Genomic DNA, 5,750 nt, shown 5'->3' with positions numbered 1-5,750 from the left:
TTAATCATAGGCTTTACAAATTCACATTTCTCGTTCAATGTCAAACCTGCTTCCTGTAGAACTTTGAGTACTGATCTCGCTCTATGGTCATGTTCTTTCCTTGAGGAAGCATGTACTAGGGCTTCTTGATGCCACACTCGGCCAAATGCTGCCTTGATGTCAAAGGCGGTCACTCTCACCTCACCTTGGGAGTTCAGCTCTTTTACCCATGTTTGAACCAAGGCTGTAATGAGGTCAGGAGCTGAGTGGCCCGGGCGGAACCCAAACTGAGCATTACTGAGCAGGTTATTGTTAAGCAAGTGCCATTCGATAGCACTGTTGATGACCGCTTCCATCACTTTACTGATGATCGAGAGTACACTGATGGGGTGGTCATTGGCTGGATTGGATTTGTCCTGCTTTTTGTGCACAGGACATACCTGGGCAATTTTCCACATTGCTGGATAGATGCCCGTGCTGCAGCTGTACTGGACCAGCTTGGCTAGGGGCGCAGCAAGTTCTGGAGCACCATTCATCAGTACTATTACCGGAATATTGTCAGGGCCCATAGCCTTTGCAGTATACAGTGCCTTCAACCATTTCTTGATAGCACGTGGAGTGAATCGCATTGTTCGAAGACTGGGTTTTGTGATCCTGGGGACCTCTGGAGCAGGCCGAGGTGGATCATCCACTCGGCACTTCTGGCTAAAGATAGCAGCAAATGCTTCAGCCTTATCTTTTGCACTGACGTGCTGGGCTCCCCCATCATTGAGGATGGGGATATTTGTGAAGCCTCTTCCTCTAGTGAGTTGTCTAATTGTCCACCACCATTCAAGACTGGATATGGCAGGACTGCAGAGCTTAGACCTGATCTGTTGGCTTGTGAAATCGCTTAGCTCTGTCTATCTCTTGCTGCTTATGCTGTTTGACATGCAAATAGTCCTGTATTGTAGCTTCACCAGGTTGACACCTCATTGTTAGGTATGCCTGGTGCTGCTCCTGGCATGCCCTCCTGCACTCTTCATTGAACCAGAGTTGATCCCCTGGCTTGATGGTAATGGTAGAGCGGGGGATATGCTGGGCCATAAGGTTACAGATTGTGGATGAGTACAATTCTGCTGCTGCTGATGGCCCACAGCGCCTCATGAATGCCCAGTCTTGAGTTGGTAGATCTGTTTGAAATCTATCCCATTTAGCAGAGTGGTAGTGCCACACAACATGATGGAGGGTATCCTTAATGTGAAGATGGGACTTTTTCTCCACAAGGACTGTGAGGTGAACACTCCTACCAGTACTGTCATGGACAAATGCATCTGCGGCAGGCAGGTTGGTGAGGATGAGGTCAAGTATGTTTTTCCCTTTTGTTGGTTCCCTCACCATCTGCCACAGTCCCAGTCTAGCGGCTATGTCCTTTCGGATTCAACCAGCTTGGTCAGTAGTGGTGCTATTAAGCCACTCTTGGTAATGGACATTTAAGTCCCCCACCCAGAGTACATTCTGCACCCTTGCCACCCTCAGTTCTTCCTTCAAGTTGTATTCGACATGGAGAAGCACTGATTCATCAACCGGGGGTAATCAGCAAGAGGTTTCCTTGCTCATGTTTGACCTGATGGCATGAGACTTCATGGGGTCCAGAGTTGATGTTGAGGACTGCAAGGGCAACTCCCTCCTCACTGTATACCACTGTGCCGCCACTTTGCTGGGTCTGTCCTGCCGTTGGGACAGGACATATCCAGGTCTGGGACATTGCCTGTAAGGTATGATTCCATTAGTATGACTATGTGAGGCTGTTGCTTGACTAGTCCAAGAGACAGCTCTCCCAATTTTGGCACAAGCTCCCAGCTGTTAGTAAGGAACGACAGGGCTGAGTTTGCCATTGTTGTTTCTGGTGTCTAGGCTGATGCCAGGTGGTCTGTTTGGTGAATCAACTGAATGGCTTGCTAGGCCATTTCAGAGGGCATTTAAGAGTCAACCACATTGCTGTGAATCATATGTAGGGCAGACCAGGTAAGGACAGCAGATTTCCTTCCCTAAATGACAATGGTTATTGGAATTTTAATTCCAGATTTTAATTGAATTTAAATTTCACCATCTGACATGGTGGGGTTTGAACCCCGGTCCCCAAAGCTTTAGCCTGGGTCTCTGGATTACCAGTAAAGCAACAATACCATGACATCACTGCCTCCCCTTATCATTATTCCTGAATTGAGTACTTTTAGCAAATTTTGCAAGACTCCCATCCACTGATGCCATCAGGTGAATCTCACATTCCACTGATTTTTTTTTAATTGAGCCAGGCCAATGCAGATGCGAAATGAGCTACTAAGCTTTGGGACTGTGACCATTCCAGAACACTGCTTTGTCAGTATGGTTGCTGGAGAGATATCCCTCTGTTGTAGCATGTCCTCAGTTTCACTCTTGACCTTATACAAAAATGGGTGAGGAACCTTCCTCAGCGGGAAGAGGCAAATTGATTTAGCATCAGCCCTTAAGGTTACATGAATTCAGTCTTCAGCTTTTCTAAGCCTAAAATAATGTTGGAAATTCATTCCTGAATGTGTTCCTGTACTGCCCATCAACAACTTCATCAACTTTGTAGGCCAGCCTCAATTGAAAGCATGCCTTCCTGCTTAATAATGATGATTCTTGGCTCTGTATTACATACAGACGTTCAATGATTTCTCTATCCTTGTATTTTAAACTTGACAGATGTTGACCTATTATTTTCAGTGTAGTCCCACCTGGATCTTGTAACTGGATGAATGATGGCTGTCATGCAATGTTTTTAAACCAGTTTACTTCATCAGAAAAGACTGAAACTTCTGTCTCTGTGTCTAATTTAAACTCTTTGGGGTGTCATCCACTTCTAGTTTAATGCTCCAGTAATTATTTACTGTTTCATTCATTTCCCCTAGGAAAGTTATTTGCTTTTTCTGTGGCTCTTCCACTTCTTGTATCTGGTTTGGTCTTGTTAATTTTCTTTTCATTTTGCAGGCTGTGTTTTAGATTGGCAGACAATTTTAAAGGGCAGAATTTTATGTCCCATGGGCAGGCACACGCCCAACCCAATCAGGAGTAAAATAATGCATGATATTTAGGTCGGCGGGGCACACGCGAAAGTTGGCAGTGTGCCCGCTGACAATCAAAAGGCCTATTAAGGCCATTAAACTAGCAATTAATCTGTATTTTTTATTGCCCATCCAACCTTACAGTTGGTGGGAGGGTGAATAGACCAGGCAGCCTTTGCATTTTTTAGGAAGCCTCATTCACGGGCGGGATGAGGTGTTCAACAGTAATTTTTTTAAAATTAAACATAATTTTTCATGTGTCCCTGTTCATGTGATTGAGTCACATGTGGGGACATGTTTCCCTTATTTTTAAAATCTTTATTTTTCATTGTAAAATTCTTCAGCTCCCTGAGGCAGCTCTGTGCCTTCAGGGAGCGTTCAGGGCGTGCTCCCCTGTGCATGAGCACACTTCAGTGCTCGTGCTCCCATCCCAGCAGCACTGAGGCTCTCAGCGTGCGTTCCATGTTGGCTGGCCGTTAATTGGCTAACCAGCATGAAATCACGGTCAGGGCCTGACCGCGGGGAAGACGGTCTGTTTCGCAGCCACTCCTGGGCCCGCCCGCCCAACGAGGGGAAAATCCTGCCCAAAATGTCTTAATTTTCCACAGTTGTGGCACTCTGCTCCCCCACTGGGCATTCTTCAGTTTGTGCAGGTTTCTCACGCCACACCAAGAACATTTCAAGATCGTTCGCACGCTTTGCCCCAATTTCACATTTAGTGTACTTTTTCTCTTCTGTCTGACATTTTAAATGGTTTCACTAGTTTGTTTCCATGGGACATCACTTTCCTCATGAACAACCACTCTATTTTGCTTCCTGAGTCCAGTCTGTTGGGCGATTTGTACTGCTTTTTATGAGAGTTAGATCTTCTCTTGTTTGCAAGAGATCTGATAGAGCTTCATCTAGAGCCCCAACTACTATGTGATCACAAATTAATTCTCTCTCAATATTTTATAGTCATAATTTTATGCTAACTTTATATATCATTAATGAATGAATCCATGCATTCATCTGGTTTTGTTCTTGCTTATTAAATTTTGCTCATTCAATGATTAAATCTTTTCAAACACTGAAATATGAGGACTTCATTGTAAAACCTTGAAGCCTCGCCAACTCCCTGTCTTGCTATTACATTGTTGGCAATAGCCCTAACTACATCGAGTAAAGTGACCTGATTCTTTTGCTCCTTTTTGTGCAAACTTGAAGCTTTTCTATATCTGGAAAATCTCTTTCTCCAGTTGTTCCAGTGTGAAGGCTGTTGCGAGTTTTCAGCACTTTGGAAAGGTTCTGGGAATGGCAATGTGGACTCCATACTTGTCTTAAGCTCTGGATCTACTGCTGCTTCAATTGTATAGCTTTCTGAATCTGGTCTGTGCTCACTGCTGCCTGGACTCTGGGTCTATGTTTCAGCTTGCACCTGCTGCACCTGTCATGCTCCAAGTTCTTAGGTAAGTCTTCAATCAGTTTAGTTTTTTTTATCATTCTTCCAAGGCTCTAGAGGTCTATAGAGGTTTTTCTGGGTCTTTTACTTGCTGTCCACTGCCACCATGTTTCATCGTGTGTTTGGTGTCTATATGGGCTCGTCTATTTCCATGAGAAAGCTACTTATGTAGTTTTCTACATATAAGAAAGAAGTAGTTTATAAAAAAACTACATTCTTTATTTATAACTCTATTTACATATCAGTAACTCCAAATAAAGTTGGACTTCGCCTTCTCTTCAAATCTCTGTTACTTAATCATGTGATGTTGTATCATAGTTACATCAGTATCAGGTGTTTCTAATGTTAACCCTTTACTCTACAGCAGCGGGAGCTAACCAGAAGGGAACATGCTGACCTGCATGTCCTAACCTCCAGTGTGCTGGCCGTTATTGGGATGGCCATTGAGGTCGTGCTCAGCAGCAGAGCTGAAGTCATCAAAGATGACAGTATCCTTATGCCTAATCTGCCCATTCACATCTCACTTCCCCCTCATCCCACACGCTCTGATGAGTTACAAACTGTAGATGGTGTAAGCATGCACCTCTTGCTTTCACAACATCCCCATACTGCAAACGTATACCTGTGCCTTTTTCCTTTCAAATGTGGAAGAGGTGCAATCTGGCCAGGTGGTAGGGAAACATCAACAAGAGAATGATGATGCAGAGACAGCACCATCACTTGATTTCACACTCACAGTTGTCAGCTCAGATATTGACAGTGTGTACTTTGGAGGATAGATTAGAGGTGGGGTCTGCACATGGTGACACACTAGGTGTGAATGGGCTGCAACCAGGTCAGGGGAAAAGAATGGGCTGAATACTAGTTTGTTGGAGGGTGAGATCACACACTGGTTCTGCTGCAACAATTCAAATCAGGACTTCAATGGGGCAGCCTACCGAAGAACTCTGACTGGAATGCAAAACAACATGCCTGATGCATTGGGAAATCTGCCAGAAAGTGTGCAGTCAATGTAAGCAGCAAGGAGGAGTCCAGCACCGATTTGGCACATCCTTTCCAGCATAGAAATGCAAGCCAACTTTGTTTGCATGCTTGTGGAACCAAAAATGATGTTGCATCTGTTGGCTAATACCTCATCTTGCATTGCAGCATAAGCAGTAGCCACACAATAACTGAGGGCTGTAATGGAAGATCAAGCTGCTGTCATATAAGATCAGCTTGCTGCTATGCAAGTTCAGGCTGGTGCCATTATGAATGCAGAG

The sequence above is a fragment of the Cetorhinus maximus genome, chromosome 13 (genome assembly GCF_964194155.1).
Source record: "Cetorhinus maximus chromosome 13, sCetMax3.hap1.1, whole genome shotgun sequence".
Classification (NCBI taxonomy): Eukaryota; Metazoa; Chordata; class Chondrichthyes; order Lamniformes; family Cetorhinidae; genus Cetorhinus; species Cetorhinus maximus.
Note: the sequence above shows the minus strand (reverse complement) of the source record.